This window comes from Pleurodeles waltl, chromosome 4_1 (assembly GCF_031143425.1).
Source record: "Pleurodeles waltl isolate 20211129_DDA chromosome 4_1, aPleWal1.hap1.20221129, whole genome shotgun sequence".
In the NCBI taxonomy this organism is placed as follows: Eukaryota; Metazoa; Chordata; class Amphibia; order Caudata; family Salamandridae; genus Pleurodeles; species Pleurodeles waltl.
In genome coordinates, this window is record NC_090442.1 from 56,936,586 (window position 1) to 56,962,707 (window position 26,122).

Genomic DNA, 26,122 nt, shown 5'->3' on the forward strand with positions numbered 1-26,122 from the left:
TCTGCCATCTTGACCTTAGGGTGGGCAGAGGCCTCTGGGGGCATCTTACTGGCCATGTGGTTAGGTGACCAGTTCCCCTTCCAGGGCTATTTAGGGTCTTCCTCATGGGTGGGTTCCCAGATTCGACATGCAAGACTCCAGCAGGAATCATCTGCATCGTTTACTGAAACTTCTGGCCTCTCGAACCGCAGCTGGACTCCACAGGGACCTACAGTCCGCATCTACAGCTACGCCTCTGCTCTCCAACATTGTTTCTCTGGCTTCTTCTAGCAACTGAAACATTTCCCCGGCTGTGCATCATATGAGGGTGGCGAGTCTTCAGTCTGCCCTAAGAAGCAAACTTCCCGTGGAATGAAAGTCGCTCCTGTGCATCTGCAGGCATTTTGCTGCAATGATGACCGGCTGCATGGATCTCCTCTTCTATGGAACTGTGTGGATCCTGCATCACAGTTGGTGGTCCTTTGCGTCCTCCCTACCAGCTGTCCAACTTGGGTGAAGGTAGGACCTTCCCTTCTCCATGCATAGTGTCTCTTGCAACTGACAAGGCTTGATGGCACCGCCTCCAGGGGAACTTCAGTCTTTGTGTTGCTCCTGTCCACATCACTCTTCCCTGTGATGCTCAGCCCTTTGCATGGTTATTCAGTGACGTGGGACTCCTTTTTAAGTGTCCTGCATGGGCCTCACCGTGACTCCTGTGCTCCTTGCCTGCGACTCATCTGTGTGGGCTGCATCTTCTTCTTTGGACTCTCCGCACTGCCGAGGGTCGCTACGGACATCCCCTGTGGGTTTAGTTCCCTCTCCCCCTCACTTGGCCTTCCTGGACCCCAACAGCTCCACTGCTAGCAACTGTGATATTTTCCTTTTTCAGGTCTTGGATGTGTTTTTTTTTCACTCCACAGACTGACTGCAATCCTTCATCCAGCGTGGGACATCGACCGCATCAGCCAGGAACTCTTCACCTGCCCCAGTGTTGACCGTCTTCTTTCCACCGTCGACCAACTCCTGCATCCACCTAACAACACCACCCCACCCCCACTCCCCTGGTCTAGAGTTTTGTCTGCTGTTTTTCAGTGTTCTCAATTGCTTTTTAAGCCTATTCCTGATTGTTACTGTACATGTGTAGTATGTTTACTTACCTACAATTAGAGTATTGCCTAACTAGTGTTTGTATTACTCTAATAAAGAGCCTCTATTTTCGTAGTACTGAGTGCCTTCTTTCATTTGTGTAAGTGCTGTATGACTACAGTGGTATTGCATGAGAGCTTTGCGTGTCTCCTAAATAAGCCTTGGCTACTTATCCACAGCTACCTTTAGAGAGCCTGGCTTCCTTGACACTGACTCCACTTCACTCATAAGGGATACATGGACCTTGTATAAGGTGATCATACCATAGGTAGTTAGCACACACCAGGCCAGATTCCTACAGTACTCCAGTGATTACTACCCTTCACTCTCAATACCGGTTCCCCTAAATTGACTATTTAGGGGAACCACTGATACAAGATTGTAGGAAGATGGCTCTGGATATGCTATATCAAATTGAGATATAGTCTGTACAGGGATTCACCAGAGTTTAGAGGCAACAAATATGATACTAATGCTGTTTTGTTGTACTGTGGTCGAGCAGTTAGGCTTATCAGAGGGTAGTGCAAAGCATTTTTTGTACACACAGGTAATAAATGAAGCATGCTCTCAAAGCCCTAATTTCAGGGCAATTCTTTTTAGATACCAAAACTTGTTTTTGTCCATTTATTTCTAGAACCACAAGATTCAATTTGCAAGGAAAGCACATTTACAAGTAAGTATCCAAAATATGTATCAATACCTATTTGTTTTAATTTGGCAATATAAGTGGCTTATGTGAATATAGCAAATATGTTTTAAAATTTGACACACTGCAATTTTCAGGAACAGTTCCGTAGGGAATAAAAGAAAGTACAGTTATGGCGGTAAGTACCAGACCTACAGTTCCATTCTCTGGGGGTTATAATACCATGGGTCTGAGTTTGAGTTAGTGCCATGCACCCTCCACCAGCCACACAGGGCTGGCTTTATGCAGAGGTCAACGTTGCTGCCTGGTTTTACAGTGGGAACCTATGGCGACTGGGGGCACTCAGAATCAGGCCTGCTTCTAGGTAAGAAGCCTGATCATTTGAGGCTCACCACCAGGTGTTAGAATTCCTGCAGGGTGGAGGTGTGAAGCACGGACACAGTGTCAGCTTTGTTTCTGGCCTACGAGAGCACAAAAGCTCTCACCCCATGGAATCAGAAACTTGTCTGTTCGTGGTAGGCTGGCGCAGACCCGTCAGTCCTGCATTAAAGGAATGGGTAAATACAGGGAGCATCTCTAAGATGCCCTCTGGGTGCATGTTTCAATAAAACCAGCACTGGCATCAGTTTAGGTTTATTGTGCTGACAAGCTTGATACCAAACATTCTAGACTTTAGTTTATGGATCTGTGGAATTCATAATGACAAACTCCCAGCCCATATACTTAATATGGCCCCACTAGTCTTACAATGTCTAAGAATGGACTTAGACACTTAGGGGCATATTCTTCATGCAGGTATGCCCTCACCTATGGTATAGTGCACCCTCCCTTAGGGCTGTAAAGCCTGCTTTAGTGTTGACTTACGTATACCATCGGCAGTGGTTTGTGGTGTGGCACACTGAGAGGTGCAATGTCGAATTTGCCTTTTTCTCAGCACCAGCGCGCACAAGCTGCAATGGCAATGTGCATGTGCTAGGTGAGTGGTCCCCAGGGTGGCATAAGTCATGCTGCAGCACTTGGGGACTTTCCAGTTAACAGGGCCCTTGGTACCGTGGGTACTTGTTACAAGGGACTTAACTGTGTACCAAGGGTGTGCTGTTGTGTGGACACAATGCTACAGTTTTGGGAAAGCACACTAGTGCTGGGGCCTGGTTAGCAGGATCCCATCACGCTCTGTCAAGTTATCACCAATATCAGACAAAAAGTGGGGGGCAACCATGCCAACAAGGGCACTTTCCTACACAGATTCTCTGACTTTCTTCCATGACACAAAAGGAGTGTGCAACAAGACTGCAAAACCATAGACCTAAGAAGCACGACTGACGTGGTGCCAAGCCTGCTGCGCCTGGCCCTTGAGGAGCATCTGACCTGTCCTGCCACTGCAGGTTCCAAAAATCAGGGAGCGCTGTCCGTGCTTCACAAATCACCAAGAAGAACTCTTTTGGATTACAGGAGCTGCTGCCCTGCATCTGCAGGCACCCAAGGAAGAACCATGAGGACCTTGACTGCCAAAAACCCAACACTGGGCAACATCACTGCAGCTGAGCAGCGTAGCCCGAGTTGAAGTGGTCCAGTGGTGTCACCATGGTCCCCAGGCCGTTCAGACACAGCCTACCCAGAGCTTGCCCTATGTGGACTTCCTGACAGCGTTTGCAGCCTGATTCTGCAGACCCCTAGCAACAGTGAGTGACAAAGACCCCATGTCTCAGGACACCTCTGCACCCGTCTGCCCTGGGCCTAGGAGAAGAGTACCAAGGCTGTCCCCACATCTCTCTGCCTCGTGAGACTTGAGGCCACTTGTTGGCTTGTTCGGACTAAACCCCAAGTCGATGCCTATAGACTGTTTCTGCGGGGCTCCTTACAACCACAAGGAACTCCAGCACCAGACCTGATGCGATAAAACACCACTGCACCTGCACCCCACAGCCTGAGGTGAAGTGGATCGGTGGTGTCCCTACGTGCCTAAGGGTCTCAAGGTTCGAAACCCACGTGGGTTCCTCTGATGTGGACTCCCAATCTATCCCTCAAGCAACTTTGTGACCAAACCGGTCCCCATAGACTTACATGGGGCACTTGACGCTGAGCTGTACCCATGCACCCTGCTGCCTGAGGTGAATGGTCCGTGTGGCCGAAGTCCAGGAGATTGATCACGTAAGTCGCTTTACTATACCTGTATGCAGTGCTAGTTCTTCCTTCATAGGATAACTTTACCACATCTGAAAAATGCACTGTATCAAGTTTTGCAAGCTGTAAAAATTAATAAATCAAAATATCATACTTTATATAAAAGTACATGTTATTACTATAAATTGGTGTGATTTCTTGTGTCTCACTTACCGTAGGAGTCGCTTGACCACACTACCGAAAAAAGGAGCATTTGGGATGTAATTTGTTCCTCTGATTGCTTTGACTTTTTGCGCAGTGTACCTCGTTTTGGTTCACTATATATGCTGCTTCCTACAATACTCACATACACATGCACCCAGTAATACACCCACAGAGGCACTCGTGAACTCACACAGACCTGCTCAGAGAATCCCCAAGCACTCACACTCACTGAGGTACTCATGCGCACACTCACAGAGCCACTCAGACTCAGCGACTCGTGCACCAACTGAGTCTCTCAGACCCAAACAGAGACCGGTAACTCCGCTCTGCACAAGTTGCCCTTGCTGCCACCCCTAGAATTGGTAACAATGCAGCCAGAGGGAGATCCTTTTCCTACATCGCAGCACAGACCTGGAACATGCTACCTCGCCTACTCAGTCAGTCCCCCTTTGTAGGCAGCTCACTCTTTATATACTATATCAAAATGACATGCACAGACTCCAGGTGTTCCACAGAGGCTAAAGTAGATACTACAAATGCATTTGTTCTACACACAGACACAATAGAAGAAGCACACACTTAGGTGGTCATTCCGACCTAGGCGGGCGGCGGTTGCCGCCCGCCCGTCGGAAGCCGCCTGAATACCGCCCCGCGGTCAATAGACCGCGAGGGGTATTCTGACTTTCCCGCTGGGCCGGCGGGCGATCTGATTCAGATCGCCCGCCGGCCCAGCGGGAAAGCGCCTTCCACAAGGAAGCCGGCTCGGAATCGAGCCGGCGGAGTGGAAGGCGTGCGACGGGTGCAGCAGCACCCGTCGCGCTTTTCAGTGTCTGCATCGCAGACACTGAAAAGCCTAGTTGGGCCCTGTTAGGGGGCCCCTGCAGTGCCCATGCCATGGGCATGGGCACTGCAGGGGCCCCCAGGGGCCCCAAGACGCCCGTTCCCGCCGGCCAGGTTCTGGCGGTAAGAAGCGCCAGAGCCAGGCCGGCGGGAAGGGGGTCGGAATCCCCATGGCGGCGCAGCATGCTGCGCCTCCATGGAGGATTCCCCAGGGCAGCGGGAAACTGGCGGGAGACCGCCAGTTTTCCCTGTCTGACCGCGGCGTTAGCGCCGCGGTCAGAATGCCCTTAGGGGCACCGCCGGCCTGTCGGCGGTGCTCCCGCGCCCGTTGGCCCTGGCGGATTGTATCCGCCAGGGTCAGAATGAGGGCCTTAATGACTAAACTACAGACCAATAGGTTTTTATAGAAAAATAAATTTTGTTTATTTCTAGAATCACAAGATTCTCTTTGCATGTAATTACATCAATAGATATTATTTCACGTATATATCAATAATAATACTTTGAATGGAATTCATATAGCATACAGTTTTTGAATAAATGCCATTAAAGCTATTTTAAATGTTGACACTGCAATTTTCAGGACACATCCTTGGGGAAGAAACTAAAGCACAGTTTTAGAGGTAAGTACTTGACTTAACAGTTTCAGTCTCTGGGGCTTAGGAAGTCCACAGCTGGGGGTTCAAGTGAACCCCAAGCTCCCAGCAACACTGGGCCGTTCGGGTGCAGAGGTCAAATTTGAGCCATTTTAAAGTGGGCTCCTACGGAGACAGGGTGCACTCTGAATCAGATCTCCCAGCAGATAAGTACCAGTTCTTTGGTGGGCAGACCTGGGGGTAGGAGGGGGAGGGTTAGAGGGGCACTGTTGGGGCCACAAGGAGGCATCAAACGCACACCCTCCGTGGCACTATGGCAGCTGGGTGCAGGATGCAAACAAGGCATTGGGTTTCCAATAGATCTCTGTGAGGAGACCCCGGGGTCACTCAGATGCTGCATGTGAGGACCAGGGGGTCCCCTGGAGCAAACCCTAAGCTAGACAGGGAGGAATGTACCTGTGCTGGAGGTCGGGTTCCCCGGGGGGCTGCGGGTGCAGTGGTCTTTTAGGCATCTGTAGGAGGCTGGCCTTCTATGCAGTGTGCAAAACTAGGCACACTATGCAGTGGGTCCAGGCGACCACACTTTGGTTTCCATGAGCAAAAATTAGACCACTTAATGCTCCAATTGTTAAGGTAGCTGGTCGAGCAGTTAGGCTAATCCAGGAGATGTACTAAGCATTTGTTGTGCTCACAAAACCAATCATGCAGCACATGCACTCAATGAATAACTCGAGACCAGAGTTTATAAAAATACTTCAGTTTTACTTAATTTTTAAGACCAAGATCTTTCAAATACTTTTTTAGATATTAGTTTTAAAAGTTGTAATAAAGTTAGTCTTTCTGCGCATAATTACGCATCATTGGAATTGGTGTACAGTTACCATTCAAAATCGTACAATTAAGTTACCAGTCTCTTTTGTGTTTTTTTTTTTATTTAATTTTTTGCAGGGTGGTCGCAGCAGTCAGTAGGCACCTTGCACCAGCCGGAGAGCCTCTTGCGGCTCCCGTTTCCGGCGGGAGCAGTGTAGGAAACACTTTTGGCACAGGGCCACCTGTAGGGGCCACTTGGAAAAGATGGTTTCTGGGGGTCCCCTTGGGCTGTCGAGGTCGCAAGGGTTTGGGGATCAGTGGAGCACAGCTGGTTCCTTGTTCCGGGCGCAGAGCGGCCGGATGTGGGGTGAGATCCAGAGCTGTGCGCAACTGAGTCCTTTTGGAGGTGAGTCTCTCTGGCTGCTTACAGGACACTGTGAGCATTCTGGTGGTAGGTCCCAGGGTGTTATTAAAGTCCCTCTACAGGAGCTTCCTCCTGATCCTTTCAGCTCTTGGGGAGCTGGTTTGAGGTTGTCCCAGGGAATTGGCGTAACTCGGCCACTGGAGGGCACAGTGCCACCAATCTTGGCACACTTGTAGGTCACGTCCGGGACGGTAGTTAGTGTGTCGTGGGGTCCGGCTGCAAATTCCGGTTGTGGACATATCGGCCAGCCAGCGAAGCGACCTTCACTGGCTTATTGGATCTTGCTTGGTTTTTGAGTGGTGCCTCCACTCAAAAGGGATATCTGGGGTGATTCTTTAAGCCTGGATATTACCTGGGTTTCTTGGGCTCGGTCCAGTGTCCAGCTCCTCCACAGCAGCAATTTGCAGGTCCTGGGTGCAGCAGGCAGGGTTTGGCGCCTTTTCTTGTGCAACAGGTCTGTAGTTCTTTTGCTTCGGATCTTCTTTGGTGCAGGTCTTCTTTGTATTTTGAAATCTGATTTCTTGTTCTAGGGATGTCCAATAAATACAGAATTTAGTGGGTGTTCTAGGGGAAACCTGGTAATGTCCAATGGGACACTTACCTATGGGTGGCTCCACCCACTTTAGTGTCCACTTCCTTTGGGAAGGGTGACTTCCCTAAACTTGATTGGCTAGTTTCCTTCATTTCAAGATGGAGGAAACTGAATTTGAGGGTCCACTTCGCAGACAACACCTTAGAGGTGGTGCATGCTAGGCCGCCACTCCTAATCTTTGTGTGGTTTCCCACCTTTGCTCACTCAAAAAGTGGGTGTTTTGCAAAGTGGCAACCCCTCAGATGCTAGCAGCAGGCCTGGAGGCTCGAGTTTCGGAGGCTGTAGCCCATTGAAGCTCACTACCGGGGTTTTGCACGTTCCTGGGGGAGTGGGTGGTTAGCTCCTCCACCAAGGGAGGGCATTGGTTTACAAACCAGGGAGACTGGGCTCTCCACCAAGGTTTGTATATGGACTGTGTGGGTGTGGCAGGCTGGATGAAACCAGTCAGAAAATATGCCAGGATAGTTGGCTTTTGCAGGGGACACCTCTAAGGTGATCCCTGGGTACATTTTATTATAAATCCAGTACTGGTACCAGTTTGAATTTATCATTCGGAGTGGTTTGATACCAAACAACCCAGGGTTCAGAGTAGCCATTATTTTGCTGGGAATCTCGTGTTGGCCAGTGTCCAGCACATACATTAAAATGGCAGCTCTATTCACTCACTATATCCCAGGTTTGCCAGGGACACGGTGGGAACATTCTGCTCATTCAGCTGTGCACTCACATATAGTATGGAGTATCCTGCCTTAGGTCTGTAAGGCCTGCTATAGGGGTGTCTTACCCATAGTTAATGCAGTGTACGGTGGACCGGGCACACAGGTAGTGTGCCAAGTAGAGTTTGTATTTTAGGTTTGCAGCAGGAGACTGTCTGCTATGGCAGTGCTGTGCACATCTTGATGCATGTCCCTTGAGGTTGTCACAATCAGTGCCACTGCCACCAGGGGCTTATCCAAAGTACTGCATGCCCTGGGTACCTAAGTACCTTTTTACTAGGGACTTGTAGTGATAGCTAAAGATGTATCCAATCACTTTTAAAATGTTTTAGGGAAAGAACACTGGTACCGGGAACCTAGTTAGCAGGATCCCAGTGCACTCCAGTCCAAGTTGCATTCGGAAACCAGGCAAAAATGTGGGGGAGTACTGCAATAAGGTGCCAGTCTCTCACAGTGCGGTTATATTCATCCAGTGCTTTCGCGTTCAGGGGTCGGGGTCCTCGGTCCTCCCTCTGCAGGCATCTTTGTGGGGGGGGGGTCGAAAGGTCAACCCAGGGTGGGCACTTGCTCACAATCACCTGATGATTCTTTAGCTGGTTGGGCCACGTGGTCACCGGCTGTAGGGTGTCTGGTGCAGGATGGTCAGGACTCGCGTGTCTGGAGGTGTGCCAGAGTCCCTGGATGTTTCCTTCTTGGACAGGGCCACTGTACACTGCAGTTCTTGGTCCTTTTGGGTGCAAGACAGACTTCTATAACTTGGTCGAGGTGGCTGGCCCCGCTGGATGCCTCACTGTTTTTGTGCAGGTTTTTTTAGGCCGTCAGTTGTCGTCATCTTCTCTGCTGGGGGTTCAGCTCAGCAGTCCTTCTTTCTTGTCAGGTCAGCCTGAATCTCATGAGCTGGGTTCAGGTAAGCCCTTAAATCCTGGATTTAGGGGGGTTACAGGGGTCAGAGGGCAGTAGCCAATGGCTTCTGTCCCAGAGGGTGGCTACACCCCGTTCTTGTGTCCACTCCCTTTGGGGAGGGGGACGCAAACCTAACCCTATTGGTTTCTGTTCTCCAAACTAATATGGATGATTCTGCAGGAAGGGGGGGGGGGCAACCTCCGCTCTGGACACCCTAGGGATGGCCCTAGCTTTAGATGGCAGGGGGTGGGGTGAGTTTTGGGGGGGTCACTCCTCCCTGCTTTCCATAATTTTCCTGATCACCTTGCTGCCAAAAGTGGGGCTTTGTCCGTGTGCGGACAACTCCACTAGCTGGAGTGCCCCATGGCACTGTAACAAGAGGCTTCAGCCTTTGAGGCTCACCATCAGCTCCTGCAGGTGTGATATTGGAAATGGCCCTTTTTGCAGGGTTATCCCCAAACGTTTTGCTGCCTTCCTACAATATTTTTCTGGTCCGTTTTTGATGGTTTATTGTCTGTGCACTTCACCACTTCTAATCAGTGCGCAAGTGCTCCCTATAGAGCTTGTACCGTTTGGTTTATCCATGAGTGTCATATTTTATTTACTGGTAAGTCCCTAGTAAAGTGCACTAGAGTTGCCCAGGGACTGTAAATCAAATGCTACTAGTGGGCCTGCAGCACATTAGTAGCCTCGTAACCATGGCTCGGACCTGCCACTACAGTGTCAGTGTGTGCAGTTTTAAACCGCCAATTCGACTTGGCAAGCTTACCCACTTGCCAGGCCTAAACCTTCCCTTTTTACTACTTGTCAGGCACCCTGAAGGTAGGCCCGTGGTAGCCTCATGGGCAGGTTGCAGTGTATGTTTAAGGGAGTACATATATGTAGGACCTTGTCTGTATATACTATTTCAAATTGAGAAGTAGTGTGCACAGAGTGCAAGGGTTCCCCTTAGAGGTAAGATAGTGGCAAAAAGAGATAATTCTAATGCTCTATTTTGTAGTAGTGTGGTCGAGCAGTAGGCTTATCAGAGAGTAGTGTTAAGCATTTGTTGTACACACACAGGCAATAAATGAGGAACACACACTCAAAGACTTACTCCAGGCCAATAGGTATTTATATGGAAAAATAACTTTTCTTAGTTTATTTTAAGAACCACAGGTTCAAGATTTACATCAAACACTTTAAATGCAAGGTACTTCACATAGATACTTTAGGAACTTTGAATAAACACAATATCATGTACAGTCTTTGTAGAAATGGCAATAAGCTATTTTAAGTGGATACAGTGCAAAAATCAACAGTTCCTGGGGGAGGTAAGTAAAGGTTAGTTTTGGAGATAAGACAGACACTTGCAAGTCTCAAGTTTGGGGCCTAGGCAGCCCACCATCTAGCGTTGCAGGCAGGCACAGCGGGGGCTTCTCGGGACAGCCACCACCTTGGTGGGCTCGGCAGAGAGTCACCTGAGAGTCGCTCCTGCACTGAGGTTCGATTCCTTCAGGTCCTGGGGGCTGCGCGTGCAGTGTTGGTTCCAGGCGTCTGGTCCCTTGTTACAGGCAGTCGCGGTCAGAGGAAGCCTCTGTATTCTCTCTGCAGGGGTTGCTGTGGGGGCCCAGGGGGGTCGTCTCTGGCTACTCACAGGCTTGCAGTCGCCGGGGAGTCCTCTCTGTGGTGTTGGTTCTCTGCATCTCGAGCCGGGGACGTCTGGTGCAGAGTGTAGTGTCTCACGCTTCCGGCAGGAAATGTGCAATCTTTGGAAGTTGTTTCTTTGTTGCAAATAAGTAGCTGGTTTTGAACAGGGCTCCTGTTCACAGGAGGTTCTTGGTCCTTAGGTTCAGGGCAGTCCTCTGAGGCTTCAGAGGTCGCTGGTCCCTGTTGGATGCGTCGCTTTTGCAGTGTTCTTTGAGTCAGGCGACAGGCCGGGAGGGCTGGGTTGAACGCAGTTGTCGTCTCCGTCTTGTCTGCAGGGCTTCAGGTCAGCAGTCCTCCTTGGTTTAGGTTGCAGGAATCTAGTTTCCTAGGTTCTGGGGAGCCCCTAAATACTGAATTTAGGGGTGTGTTTAGATCTGGGAGGGCAGTAGCCAATGGCTACTGTCCTGGAGGGTGGCTACACCCTCTTTGTGCCTCCTCGCAGTGGGGAGGAGGGCACATCCCTAATCCTATTGGGGAATCCTCCAAACTCAAGATGGAGGATTTCTAAAGGCAGGGGTCACCTCAGCTCAGGACACCTTAGGGGCTGTCCTGACTGGTGGGTGGCTCCTCCTTGTTTTCCTCATTATCTCCTCCAGCCTTGCCGCCAAAAGTAGGGGCAATGGCCGGAGGGGCGGGCATCTCCACTAGTTGGGATGCCCTGTGGTGCTGTAACAAAAGGGGTGAGCCTTTGAGGCTCACCTCCAGGTGTTAACAGTTCCTGCAGGGGGAGGTGAGAAGCACTTCCACTCAGTACAGGCTTTGTTCCTGGCCAGCAACATGTCTGGCCTGTGGCAGGCTGGCAAAAACTAGTCCGCCTACACTAGAATTCTGGTTGGCATTCAGGGGGCATCTCTAAGATGCCCTCTGGGTGTATGTTACAATAAATTGCACACTGGCATCAGTGTGCATTTATTGTGCTGATAAGTTTGATACCAAACTTCCCAGATTTCAGTGTAACCATTATGGAACTGTGGAGTTCATGTTTGACCAACTCCCAGACCATATACTCTTATGGCTACCCTGCACTTACAATGTCTAAGGTTTTGCTTGGCCACTGTATGGGCATAGTACATATGCCCTCACCTGTGGTAGAGTGCACCCTGCCTTAGGGCTGTAAGGCCTGCTAGAGGGGTGACTTACCTATGCCACAGGCAGTGGGAGGTAGGCATGGCACTCTGAGGGGAGTGCCATGTCGACTTAGTCATTTTCTCCCCACCAGCACACAAGCTGTGAAGCAATGGGCATTAGGGGCAATAGGATTAGGGATGTGCCCTCCTCCCCACAGGGAGGAGACACAAAGAGGGTGTAGCCACCCTCCAAGACAGTAGCCATCGGCTACTGCCCTCCCAGACCTAAACACCCCCCTAAATTCAGTATTTAGGGGCACTCCAGATCCCAGGAATCAGATTCCTGCAACCTGAAGAAACGAGGAGGACTGCTGACCTACAAGCCTGCAGAGAAGACTGGCGACCACAACTGCTTTATCCCCAGCCCTACCGGCCTGTCTCCAACTTTGAAAACCTACAACCAGCGGCGCATCTATCAGGGACCAGCGACCTCTGAAGCCTCAAAGGACTGCCCTGGACTAAAGGACCAAGAAACTCCCTTGAACAACGGTCCTGTTCAAAACCAGCTACTTCTTTGCAACAAAGAAGCAACTTTCAAAGACTTCACGTTTCCCGCCGGAAGTGTGAGACTTCACACTCTGCACCCGACGCCCCCGGCTCAAGATCCAGAGAACAAACACTACAGGGAGGACTACCCGGTGTCTGTGAGCCAGTGAGTGACAAGAGACGACCCCTCCCTGAGCTCCCACAGCGATGCCTGCAGAGAATCCAGAAGCGCCCCCTGACCGCGACCTCCAACAAGGGTCCGGCGCCTGGAACCAACACTGCACCCTCAGCCCCCAGGACCTGAAGGAACCAAACTTCAGCGCAGGAGTGACCCTCTGCCTTGTCCAGGTGGTGGCTGTCCCAAGAACAACCCCTGTGCCTGCCTGCACCACTAGAGTGACCGCCAGGTCCCTCCATTGAAACCAGACGCCTGCTTTGCACACTGCACCCGGCTGGCCCTGTGCTGCCGAGGGTGTATTTTGTATGCCTACTTGTGCGCCCAATCCTCCCGCCCTGCCCCCCTTCCATCCCCCCCCAGTCTGCCCCTAAGGACGCAGGTACTAAATTGCTGGCAGACTGGAACCGGGGCACCCCTGTTCTCCATAGGCACCTATGTGTTTTGGGCACCACTTTGACCTCTGCATCTGACTGGCCCTGAGCTGCTGGTGTGGTAACTTTGGGGTTGCCTTGAACCCCCAACGGTGGGCTGCCTATGCCCCAGAACTGAGACTTGAAAGTGTTTTACTTACCTCCTAATCTAACCTTTACTTACCTCCCCCAGGAACTGTTGATTTTTGCACTGTCCATTTTGAAAATAGCTTATTGCCATTTTTACAAACACTGTATATGATAGTGCTTTTATTCAAAGTTCCTAAAGTATCTAAGTGAAGTACCTTACATTTAAAGTGTTAACTGTAAATCTTGAACCTGTGGTTCTTAAAATAAACTAAGAAAATATTTTTCAATATAAAAACCTATTGGACTGGAGTAAGTCTTTGTTCCTCATTTATTGCCTGTGTGTGTACAACAAATGCTTAACACTACTCTCTGATAAGCCTACTGCTCGACCACACTACCACAAATAGTGCGTTAGTATTATCTGATTTTGCCACCATCTTACCTGTAAGGGGAAACCTTGGAATTTGTGCAGACTATTTCATACTTTGAAATAGTATACACAGAGCCAACTTCCTACACATGGCCCCAGAGGTTCACACTCCTACTAAAGTCTTCTGCCCACCTCAAGGACCAATAGGTTTTGTGAATCCTAAGGACTTGCGGTTCTTACTCCCTATCAGTTGGTGGATACTGCTCAGAACTCCGAGGCTACAGCTCACTGTTAGGTGCCTTTGGATTCCAGCTCATCTTCTGATCACCTGATTTCATTGGGCGGACTGGATAAGAACCAGTTTTTTCATCCATACAATGTGAGTCATAAAACTTCTTGGTACTAGAAATTGTTTATCCTCCAAATCCAGAGGGTAAAGTACATTGCGTATTTTGTTCCTCGTCAGACAACCACATGAAGTCTTGTGTTTTTCCTTCACTTTCTTTTGCCTGTCATTGAAAGTCTTACTGTTACAGAAGCGGCAGCCTCCACTTCATTTGTTCTGGAGAACGTAGCAAGGGTGAAAAGGACACTTTGTGATTTCATACCTGAAACGCCCAAAAAAGGCTCAACCATGTTGTCATTCTAAAGTCTGACCTAAGCAGGGGAAAAGGCTGTAGAGTGTTGTTTGCTGCCCCCAGTTCCTATCTCAACCAGACCTGTATTTTCCTACTTGTATCTTGTTGTATCATACAAAAGTTAAGTACTTCGAAATTGACTGAGGTTTACCTTCCATTAGAGAAACCTTTCAAAAGTCTGTGTATAAATACCTACCTTCCATAAGCCACTACTTTGCCATGCAATCATCCACAACATTTTAGTTCCACTACATGAGGAAATCGGCGTAGTGACGTCCGTTCTTTTCTGTGCCACACGCTGATGTGGAGAAGAGATACCCTGTTAATTTTTTAAGTGTATTGGACCCTTTTGTCTGTTTTTTGTGTTGACCCTTGGCGCATCATGATGTCCCCGAAGAACGGGTTCAAGCCTTGCAAGGCCTGTCACCATATGATGTCGGGGACAGATCGTCATCCGGTCCGTTTGTGTTTGTAGTGCATCCCGAAGTTGTGCTTTGAGTGCCAGGCCATGCACCCGAAGGCTTTGAGGGAGCGGTCCCTAAAGCTCATGAAGGCCCGACGCTCGACTCTGCATCGTTCATGGTGTCACTCATGAGGAGTGTCTTGAGACTGTTCGCGGAGTCACCACCACTCATCATCATAATATTCGTGTCATTCAGGTCAGAGAAAGAAGTCGTCAAAGAAGGCCAGGCGTTTTCCAACTTCACTGCATCGCTCAGCCGATGCGACGTGGGAGGAGTGTCCTTGCTGTGCTTCGCACCTCCCCAATTTTCCGTGAGCCAGGGCGACCCTTGCCAAACTCAAGGAGTTTTGAGGCCATGCGTCTCATATTTGGTCATTCTGACCCTTCTGTGGCACCTTCGAGGCCTAGGGGTTCATATGAGGGCCCTTTTGGTTCCACGCCAGCGTCTTTGGCTTCTGCCCCCAGTAGTCCCTCCGGATCCTTGCTGACCCTGGTCGTGCCATCGCGACCTTCCCCGACACCAGCTAGGTCATCAGTGCTTCTGACATTGGTGGTGCACACGATCGACGTTGACCCAATTCTTACCCACGATGACCCGGAGAAAGAACGGCACCTGCCGACGCTGCTTCTGACTTCGATGTGGTTCTCACCCCAGATTGGGTTTGGACCCTTATTACTATGGGTACAAATACAAGGAAGGATAGGAGGGGACGCTGGATCCTTTAGAATACCAGCTAGATAACCCTGATTTGGACTGGGCACAGGAATAGGGTGAAGCTAATGGTCTAGATACTTCTCCAGATGCTGGCATGCATTCTCCTCCTACCGTGGCTACGGCGGAGGGAACCTCTTATTCTGTTGTGGTCAGTAGGGTGGCTGAGGTCATTGACATGGAGCTGTCCACTGTAGCGGTCAGGACGAATCTCCTGACGGAGGTGCTTCAAGCTGGGGCTTCTACCGCCGAGCCTCCCCTTCAATGAAGCCCTCATTGATGTCCTTCCGGGTACTTGGTCCAGACCCAGAACATGGGCTCCTGTAAACAGTAGAATTGCTCGCCCCCATCAGCCTGCTCCAAACGACCATAAATTCCTGGCCCAACACCCCTCACCTGAGAGCCTTTTCATCCAGGCATCATTGTCATCTGGTGCATTACTTTCCACTCCCCCGGATAGAGAATCAAAGACCAACTTGGTAAGAAGATGAGGTTTTCTTCCTCCAGTCTGGCGTTGTGGTCGGTGAGCACTGCATGCCTTTTGTGCTGCTTTAACCACTGCTTGTGGGATACGGTCGTGCAAGTTCTGCCGCAGATCCTGAATAAAACCCGGGCTAACATCTCCCAAGCCTTTGCTGATGGGAGAGATGCAGCTAAGTTCACCATTCCCTGCGAAATGGACACAACCAATTCTACAGGTAAATGGGATGCGTTGACTGTGGCCTTGAGGAGCCATGCCTGGTTGAGGGCATCTGTTTTTCCAGGAAATGTCCAACAGACCCTCATGGACATGCCCTTTGATGGCACACCTCTCTTTGGGGACAAGGCGGACTCCGCGCATGAGAGGTTGGTTTGAGTGCCGGGCTATGGCTCGATCCCTTGGCCTCTCTGTTTCACCTCACCACCAACAGTCCATATTTTGCCCCTTTCGTGGCAACGGAACGGGCTTCCTGTTGGGTCCCTTTTACAGCCACCGGGGATGCAGAATCCTGCAGGCCCATGGGACAGGAAAACACAGGTTTGCCCACTCCACCCTGGTGCAGCCTCCAAACCTTCCTAGTCCGTACCCACCCTCATATACCAGTTGGTGGCAGGATTCGCATTCACCTGCCCCACTAGGAGACCATCACGACAGACAGGTGGGTTTTGCATATCATACAAAGGGGGTAATCCCCACCGGCCATGCCTCCATCTTACGGCCCCTTACCAGATGATCATCTGGCAATTCTCTGCTAGAAAGTCACGGCTCTCTTCGCCAAAGGTGCCATAGAGAGGGTCCCTGTGCCAGAAGTAGGTTGTAGTTGTTATTCCTGCTACTTTCTGGTGCCCAAAAAAGGCAAAGACTTATGTCCTATCCTAGACCTTCGGGCCCTCATTCTGTTCTGCAAGAAGAAGTTCAAAATGCTCACTCTGGCTCATGTCTTGTCTGCCTTAGACCCAGGAGACTGTATGGTAGCGTTATACTTGCAGGGTGCTTGTTTCCATATTCCCATCCTGCCTGCCCACGGGTACTGTCTACGATTCCTAGTAGATAACGAGCACTTTCAATTTACTGTTATCCCTTTGGGCCTTACCAGCACCCCTCGGGTTTTCACGAAAGTGATGGCGGTGGTTGCAGCTCATCTGCGCAGGTTAGGGGTTTCGGTCTTCCCCTATCTCGATGACTGGCTGTTGAAGGCAGACACACCCCAGAAAGTTGTCTCCCACCTTCAGACTAAGGCGAACCTCCTGTATACATTGAGGTTCACTATAAACATGCCAAAGTCTCACCTGACTTCCTATCAGATGCTCCGTTTAATCGGGGCTGTTCTGGACACAGTGCAGTTTCGGACCTATCCTCCCAAAAAGCGAATCAAGAATATTCATGCTATGATTCTGATATTTCAGCCTCTATCCTGGCTTTCGGTGAAAACAACTCAGAGGCTGCAGGGCCTCATGGCGTCCTGCATCCTGCTAGTGACACATGCCAGATGGCATATGCGGGCTCTTCAATGGGACTTAAGTTCCAGTGGGCACAGCATCAGTGTAATCTCTCCGACATGGTCTAGATCTCGGAGGGGACTGTGAAAGATCTGCTGTGGTGGCTTTGGAATCTGGATCTCTTGCTTCCCCAACCAGATATCTCAGTAGTGACAGATGCCTCACTACTGGGATTGGGCGGCCACATAGGAGAGGCGTAGATCATAGGCCTCTGGTCTCATGCGGATTCTGGGCCCAACATCAACCTTCTGGAGCTCCAGGGAATCACGCTTGCATTGAAATCCTTCCCTCTCTCAAAGGGAAAGTAGTGCAAGTGTTCACAGACAGCACTACTGGCATGTGGTACTGTAACAAACAGGGTGGAGTAGGGTCCTGGACCCTTTATAAAGAGGCTCTGTGATTCTGGACATGGCTGGCACATCAGGGCATATCACTGGTGGTTCAACATCTGGTGTGATCCCCAAGCGTCAGAGCAGACAAATGCAGTCATTGAGTCAGTCGATCTAGAATGGCGTCTACATCTAGAAAAGGTGCAAGGTCTCTTTCACAAAGGGGAGAGCCTTGGTTATCTGTTCGGCTCTGTAGAGAGCACTCAATGTCAGCTGTTTTGCATGTTGAAGTTTTCATGACTGCACTCGCTCTGCAACGCTTTTAGTCTTGAGTGGATCTCGGGCTTCCTTTACGCCTTCCTGCCAATACCACTTCTGGCCCAAGTAATCTTTGTGGCTCCAGACTGGGCACTGAGAGTACGGTATCCAGAGCTATTGAGCATGGCCACCGATCTTCCAGTCAGACTGCAAATTAGGGAGGCACTTCTGGTGCAGCAGCAGGGGATGGTTCTCCATCTGAAGCTGTCCAATCTTCGCCTTCCATGTGGCGATAGAGCGGCGGCAGTTGACGGCTTTTGACCTTCCACACGAAGTCTGTGAGTTTATCTTGGCAACCAGGAGTCCCTCCACCAAAATGGTATACGCTTGTCGGCATCAATTTGTGTCATGGTGTAGAAACAAGTCTCTTGATTTCCTCCACCGACCCCCTCCCCCCACCCCCTGCTTCTTTCTCTGCAGTTCTTTGGTTCATCATATCTTTCACCCAGTAGGGCTCTGCATTGGCACTGTTTAAAGGTTACTTGGCGGCTCTCAGCCTCCCTAATGTTGGCGGACAAACATTCTCTTTTTAAGTCTCCTCTTGTGGGTAGATTACTTAATGGTCTTACCCATTTGTAACCCCCCCCCCCACTTTATCACGCCTCAGTAAGACCTTAATGTTGTTCTTACTTAGCTGACATGTGCTTCCTTTGAGCCATTACACAGCTATTCTGTGCGGCTCCTTATTCTTAAAACTGCATTTCTGATGGATACAACTACCTGTGGATTCCTCACCTAATGAATTCTCCCCATGCGCAGCATTCAACGGAAACTTCTCTCTAGCTGTGCACGTCGGCGAGGACATCACAATTGCCCGGCTCCGCATGACGTCATCGTGGCAATAAGAGGTCCTCGCCGCCGTGCTGACGTCAGTTCACTTTTTTCCGTGCCTTCGATAATGGTTACTTTTCTGTTACCTGTATCATTAGCTCTTCGGAAGGTATACTTTGTGTATTTCCAGGATGTCGGCTCCGAAAAAGTCGGGGTTCAAGCCTTGCAGTGAATGTGGAGGTTGCATGTCTGTGACTGATCCGCACAACGATTGTCTTTGGTGCCTCAGTTCCGATCACGACTTCCAAGAATGCGGATCCTGCCAAAAGATGAATACGAAGGCATTGAAGGAACGCGAGGCAAAGCTTTTCTTGGCAAGGTCCAAGAAGGAGAGGAAGCGGCACCATGGGTCCTCTTCTGGAAAGTCATCCCATAAGAAGTGACGTCATCGTGACTCCCGACGTCAGTCCAGAAGTCGGTCGAGGTCTCCATCGTCCCGGCACCAAAAGTCTTGGGAAGTGAGTCCAACTGTGTCCCCCTCAACCTGCGACGCCGCAAACGTCCCCGGCCCCGTCAGTCTTTGAAGTTGTGGATCCTCAGTCATTTGGCTTCGCCGGTGCATCCTGAACCTGAAGAGTCCAGCCCGGCACCGGCTCCACAGGCTTATCCTTCGTTCCCGGCTCCGGGTACGGATCCTGCGGCATTCCTTAATGCCATGTTCCAGATTTTTCAAAATATGGCTCCAGGAGTTGGTGCGCCGGCTGGCCCCACTGGTCCCCTGGCTTTCAATCTCGTTCCAGCTCCATATAAACCGACGCCGTTTATACCATTTTGTTTGGCTGGAGATTCAAGTCAGGCACCTCTGCCGACAGTGCAGCCCTCGAGGGAGAGACCTTTGATGCTGGTGTTGGAGGTGATGGGGTCGGATGTCGGCATCGGGTGCCTTCTCCATGGCGCTGATGGATCCATCTGCGGCGTCGGTGGATCCGGAGAACCCGGCGCCATTCACCGACGTTGCTCTGCTCCATGACTTAGACTTTTAGAGGAGAGGGAATATCAGCAGCAATTCCTCGAAGAAGGGGAGATCACTGACCCCCAGGGTGATTTCCCTGGGTTGGACACAGCAAGTGGTCTTGATACCTCTCAAATATGATCTGACCTCCCCTGATGAATATACAGAGGAGGCAGCCTCTTACCAATCTTATTAGGAAGGCCGCAGCATTTCTGGATCTTCCTTTACCGACGGCGCAGGTGAAGACCAACCTTTCGACTGAGGATTTGCATTCTGCTACAGCCGTGGTGGATCCTCTTTTACCATTTAATGAAGCCCTGATGGATCCGATCGAAGAGGTTTGGAAGAAGCCTGTTTTTTATTTTGGCTGATAGTAGGTCGGTGGCCAGGCATTATAGATCTGCACCTGGGGACCCGGAGTTTTTATCCAAACACCCTTCACCAGAGAGCTTGGTGGTGCAAGCATCCTGCTCTTCGAGGTCGGCCCCTGGTTCGTTTCCGGGAGTACCCTCGGACCGGGAATCCAAATGGATGGACCAATCGGCCAGGAAGGTGTTTTCTTTTTGCAGCATGGCTCTAAAATTGCCAATGCAACATGTATTCTGGGCAGGTATATCCATGCCATAATGGATGCGACGAAGACTGTACTTCCGGACATGTGCCAGGACTTGTGTAGTCTTCTTTCGGATGCTCGGGTGGCGGCTACACAGGTTATTCAGACAGGGCTGGATACCACGGACTCTATTGCAAGAGCCATGGGGACTTCCGTTGCCTCCAGACGGCATGCGTGGCTCCGCACTTCCGGATTTTTGACAGACGTCCGGTCTATGTTGCTGGATCTGCCCTTTGATGGGGCAAAACTGTTTGGTTCAAAAGCGGACTCTTCGCTAGAGCGCTTTAAAGAATGTAGGGCCACAGCTAGATCTTTGGGTCTGCAGGCTGCTGCGACCCCATTTCGATCTCTTAGACGGCTGCATGTTTTTGGAAGAGGTTCTTCCTTTCGTGGGAGATCGCAGCAGTCCTCCAGCCTCCCTTATCGCTTATCGGCGGGGTAGAGTCGGCACAAGAGGTGCCACCCAGCAGCAGCACCCTTCCTCTTCCGCTGGAGGGTTACCTCAAGGAAAGAAGCCCTAGTCCTCTCACCATTGTTTCTTATACCTCTCCGGTAGGGGGGAGGCTTTCACTCTTTCTTCCCATATGGGAGTCCATAACAACAGACTTCATCAGTTTGGTGAGAAGAGGTTACGCCCTTCCCTTTCGGGAGATTCCGCCTCACTTCCCTCCCCGTCTTTCCTTTTTGTTCAGAAGATCATCTCTTGCTGTTACAACAGGAGGTTCTTTCCCTATTATTGAAAGGTGCAGTGGAGTTGGTCCCAGAGTAAGAAAGGGGTCAGGGGTGTTATTCCAGGTACTTCCCGATCCCCAAGAAGGATGGTCATCTGAGGCCTATTTTGGGCCTTCACGAAGGTGATTGCAGTTGTTGCAGCACACCTCAGGAGGAAGGGAGTAGCAGTATTCCCTTACCTGGACGATTGGTTGATCAAAGCAGAGTCTCTGGGGCTTGTGCTGCGTCATCTACAGCTGACAACCCAGTTGTTGTTCAGTCTGGGTTTTTCAATAAATGTGCCCAAGTCTCACATAGAGCCCTCTCAACGTCTCCTGTTCATAGGCGCAGTACTGGACACAACATTGAATCGAGCTTTTCCTCCGCCACAGCGGATACGGGACATTCAGGCGCTGGTTCCAATGTTTCAAGAAGGAGCAGTCGTTCCGGTCCTCAAGGTCCTTTGTTTGCTCGGTCTGTTCGCTTCTTGCATTCTGTTGGTCACGCATGCACACTGGCATATAAGGGCTCTTCAGTGGTGCCTCCGCAAGCAGTGGTTTCAGCACAGAAGAGATCTCGGGGAATCGATAAGGGTCTCCAGAGACACTGCAGCGGATCTCCGATGGTGGGCTGTGGAAGGCAACCTTTCTCAAGAGAAGCCGTTCTCGCAGCCAACTCTGGTGGCCACGGTGATAACGGATGCCTCCACCGTAGGGTGGGGAGCTCATCTGGAGGATCTGGAGATCAAGGGTGTGTAGGGTCGTACCTTCTTTGCAGAGAGGCTCTGCGACTCTGGTCCCGGGTGCGGGACCATCAGCTTTGTTTAGTGGCAAACCATTTGGCCGGGGTCCTAAACGTACATGCGGACAAGCTCAGTCGCTTCTTCTCGGACAACCACGAGTGGTGTCTGCATCCGGATCTAGTTCTTTACATCTTTCGGATGGTTTTTTTTCCCTGAATAGACCTCTTTGCCACTCGAGAATGCGCATTGTCAGTCGTTATGCAGCCTCCAGTATCCGGTACAAGGAGCTTTGGGGGATGCGTTTCAGATGTCCTGGTGCAACCAGTTGCTTTACGCGTTTCCTCCCATACCCTTGATTCCTCGGGTTTTGAGGAAGATTCGGCAAGACCGGGCTCAAGTCATCTTAATTGCTCCGGATTGGCCAAGGAGGGTGTGGTACTCGGACCTTCTCCAACTCTCACTGTGCCCTCCGCTCCGTCTCCCTCTCAGGGCAGACCTCCTCTCGCAATCGCAGGGGCAGGTTTTACACCCCCACCTCCAGAGCCTGCACCTTCATGCCTGGAGATTGAACGGGGCAACCTGAGTTCTTTCTCTCTCCTGCCTGATATAGTGGATGTTATCTTATCGGCCAGGCGACACTCCACTAAATCTATCTACGCTAATAGGTGGTCTAAATTTGTGGTTTGGTGTGGAGAGAGGCAGATTTATCCCTTACGTGCTCATTTGTCAGATGTTTTATCTTTTGCTTGGCCTTTAGCACAGAGGGGTTGTGCAGTGGCTACTGTTAAGGGTTACTTGTCTGCCTTGTCAGCCTTTCTTTGTCTTCCAGACCAGCCTTCTTTATTTAAATCCCCAATTGTACTTAGATTCTTGAAGGGCCTTATGAATAAAATCCCTCCAACTCCTTTCGTTATGCCTCAATGGGATTTGACCTTGGTTCTAACTTTCCTTATGGGGGTCCCCTTTTGAGCCTATGCATTCTTGCCCCATAAGATTATTGGTTCTTAAAACGGTTTTCCTGGTTGCAATTACCTCTGCAAGGAGAGTGAGTGAGTTGCAGGCTCTATCGGTAAAACCCCCTTATACATCTTTTTATGGGGATAAGGTGGTGTTGAGGACGAAGGCTGCTTTCCTTCCGAAGGTTGTTTCACCCTTTCATTTGGCCCAGACAATTACTCTATTCACGTTTTATCCTCCGCCTCATCCGTCAAAGGAAGAAGAGAGTCTACACCGCTTGGACCCAAAGAGGGCGCTAAGCTTTTATATAGACAGGACAAAGGATTTCAGGCTGGAGGATCAGCTTTTCATCGGATACGTGGGAAAGAGGAGAGGAAAGGCAGTCCACAAGAGAACACTCTCCAGGTGGGTTGCTCTTTGCATTAAAATGTGTTGCTCTTTAGCAAAGAAGGATCCTCCTGATGGTATAAGAGCTCATTCCACCAGAGCTAAGTCGGCCTCTTCGGCCTTGGCTAGGGGTGTTCCTGTGGTCGACGTCTGCAAGGCCGCAACTTGGTCATCCCTTCATACTTTTGCGAAGCATTACTGCATGGACTCTGAGGTCAGAAGGGATGGCCATTTTGCACGGTCAGTGCTGCAGGATTTCTTGGTTTGACCATTCAGGCACCCACCACCGAGTGCGGTACTGCTTTGGGACTCTATTCATTGGGTGAGGAATCCACAGGTAGTTGTATCCATCAGAAGAACGAGTTACTTACCTTCGGTAGCGACTTTTCTGGTGGATACATTAGCTACCTGTGGATTCCTCGCGGTCCCACCCGCCTCCCCGTTGCCTGTTTGGTCTAACCAAGTAATTCTTGAGTGTGCTCCTCTTGGTTTTGAGGATTTGTATATATTATGTATATATGTTTATATCTATATATATATAGTTCATATATTTATTTACTTGTTTAAAAAAAAAAAAAATGGTAGGTTGAATTCTCAGAATGATGTGTTTGGAATATCATTAAATATTACTATTGTTCTTTCATCTCAATGGCCTATTATTCTCAGGCACGTAAAAAATGTTGGTGCTGATGTCGGCACGTCGGCGAGGACCTCTTATTGCCTGTATGACGTCAGACGGCATCCCGTGGGCAACTGTGACGTCCTCGTCGACGTGCAGAACCTAGGAAGAAGATTTCCGTCGAATGCTGGCGCAATGGGAGTATTCATTAGGTGAGGAATCCACAGGAAGCTAATGTATCCACCAGAAAAGTCGCTACCGAAGGTAAGTAACTCGTTCTTTAATAGCATTATGTCCATGGCAGTGAAGGGGTTAAGGACATGAAGACAACACCCGCTTTAGCAAGAGGTTTCTGTTGACCCGGTGACAAAGTTGATGCAGGATACATTTGGGACTTTCCTATGGTAGTAGTATGACTATTTTGCCATTATCATGCTTTTGAATACTGTATTTAAGATTTAAGGTGACATTGCTATTTGTGTGCCCTCCACTTGAACGTCATATTGGTTCTGCATGGAATAGTTACAAGGTGTATTTTCTCTTCTAGGGAATGACGGCTCCAAACGGGAATGAACAAGAAGGAACTGACCATTTTTATCTCACGAAGAAAGAGGGGACATAAACATGGACTATGTTATGAATTTAGAGTTTGATAGGTTATGTGGAATACCCCTTCCCTAAGATTTCTGTGAAATAAAGTTTTTTTTTCTAATTGTAAAGGCTGCTGATTAATAAAATGGACAAAGGAAATGCATAATCCATGGCTCCGGTTTTGAGATTGAATCATAGTTCATAATTTCAATAATTATCAAAAGTAAATGTGCTTTGCTAAAGTGTCCCTCATTAGTGCTGACCTACCATTAGTATTTTTTAGTGAAAGCTAACTACCCAACTGCATCTCCAATAACTTTTTTTTAACCAGTTTTAAATTGCATTTTCAAAATCACAATCTTGAATAAATTACATCTATGAAAGTTACATTATTAGTAAAATCCGCAATCCAGCTACATCGTCATTAATAAAATAGTTTCACATCAGTATCAGCAGGAGTCCTTGGTTCAGTCCTTCAACAGCAACATTGGTAAAAACAAGTCATGTGTCGATGTTAACTCACATTCTGCCATTACCATAAGTGCTATTCAATCTTCCTAGCTCAAGCAGGTACTGCAAACATTGAAAATCAACAGTGACATGAAGCTATAATGGCCACTAGGAAGCTATTCGGGGACATCAAAGGGTGTAACAGAAGGGTGTTGTCACTCACCCATGGACAGGCTGGAAGGGGTTATGATGGAGGTGTGGGAATTTGTATAAAGGGGGATGGGGGAGGAGGGGGTTGTGTCCCCGCCAGGGTAGGTTTAAGTACGGGCCACCAACTCTTGAATGTGTGCAAGTCAAGTAATAGTGCTTCCCATTCCACATTTCTGGGGTATTTGCGTAGTCCTCATATTTCTTGCCTCCTGAGCTCCTCTCCCTGTCCCCACTTCAGTATTGCCGCACACCAGTGGGCTATATCGAACAATACCTGGGCTTTCCAGAGCATGGCAATTAGTCTGCATGCTATCAGCAATGCTTGGTTTATAAACCGGTTCGCAGCTTTATCTGTTTTTGAGCACCTGAACAATCCCAACAGTGCAACTTCCATTGTGAACACATCCAGTCACCTCTCAGCAAGTTGGACACTGACACCCATAAGATTACAGACTAAGCAACTCCAGAATACGTGCATCGTGTCAGCACCTGCATGTTTGCATCTCGGGCAAACAGAGGAGGACCCAAACATTTAGGACAGAGTTGCAGGAGTGAGGTAAGCTATATGAAATATATTATGCAGGATCTACTGAACTTGGTATTCTGCATCATCCTGGGGTATGTAAGTACTGTTTCCAGTATTTCCTTGTCGACTCGCCACCTAAGCCCCACTCCCTAAGGACTACATTTAACAGGTTGTGTGCGGTGTATGCTAGTGCACAAACAAACCAGGTGACAAGTCTACAGCCTCAACCCATTATATACAGTGTGTGTATGAGAGGGTGCTTATGGGGTTGCCATGGAGCCAAAGATGGCAGCCGTGGAGTAACTTTGCTCCAGGACCTGAATGCCGCAATCAACATTAATCCTGCCATTACACACACACACACACACACACAGACAGACACAGTGCTGCATCAGACTGTCCACTGGCCAGAACCAACCTTGCATACCATACCGAGGCATGCCCGGCACAGGGGGAGGGGGAGGGTGTAGGGAGCTGGCTACTACAAAGACCACAGCTGACACTAGCAGACTTTTACCCCACGGAACATGATTTTAGTCATCCTGCATACAGTGATCCAGCAACGTATTGGCGCGGTAGACTTGGAACACACCATGGGTAAACCGAAATCACCAAAACCTCACCCCCGTCCACCCTATCCCACACTCCATCATGGGGAGGAGCCTTGACACAGGGCAAAGACCTCCAGCTCTCCAGAGGACTTGGGTGAAAAACAGGCCACCATCCTACTTACCAATAAATCCTCTTGCTCATCAGTAGAAGC

General features: G+C 49.6%; 1 long non-coding RNA gene across 1 annotated transcript; it reads left to right on the forward strand.

The window, feature by feature from the left end:
• The first annotated feature begins 1,042 nt into the window (after positions 1-1,042).
• LOC138288422 (uncharacterized) lies at positions 1,043-24,339 on the forward strand. The gene is made up of 2 exons (XR_011202394.1): positions 1,043-1,798; positions 24,130-24,339. It is a non-coding gene; the product is annotated as an uncharacterized lncRNA (long non-coding RNA).
• Positions 24,340-26,122: the final 1,783 nt, after the last annotated feature.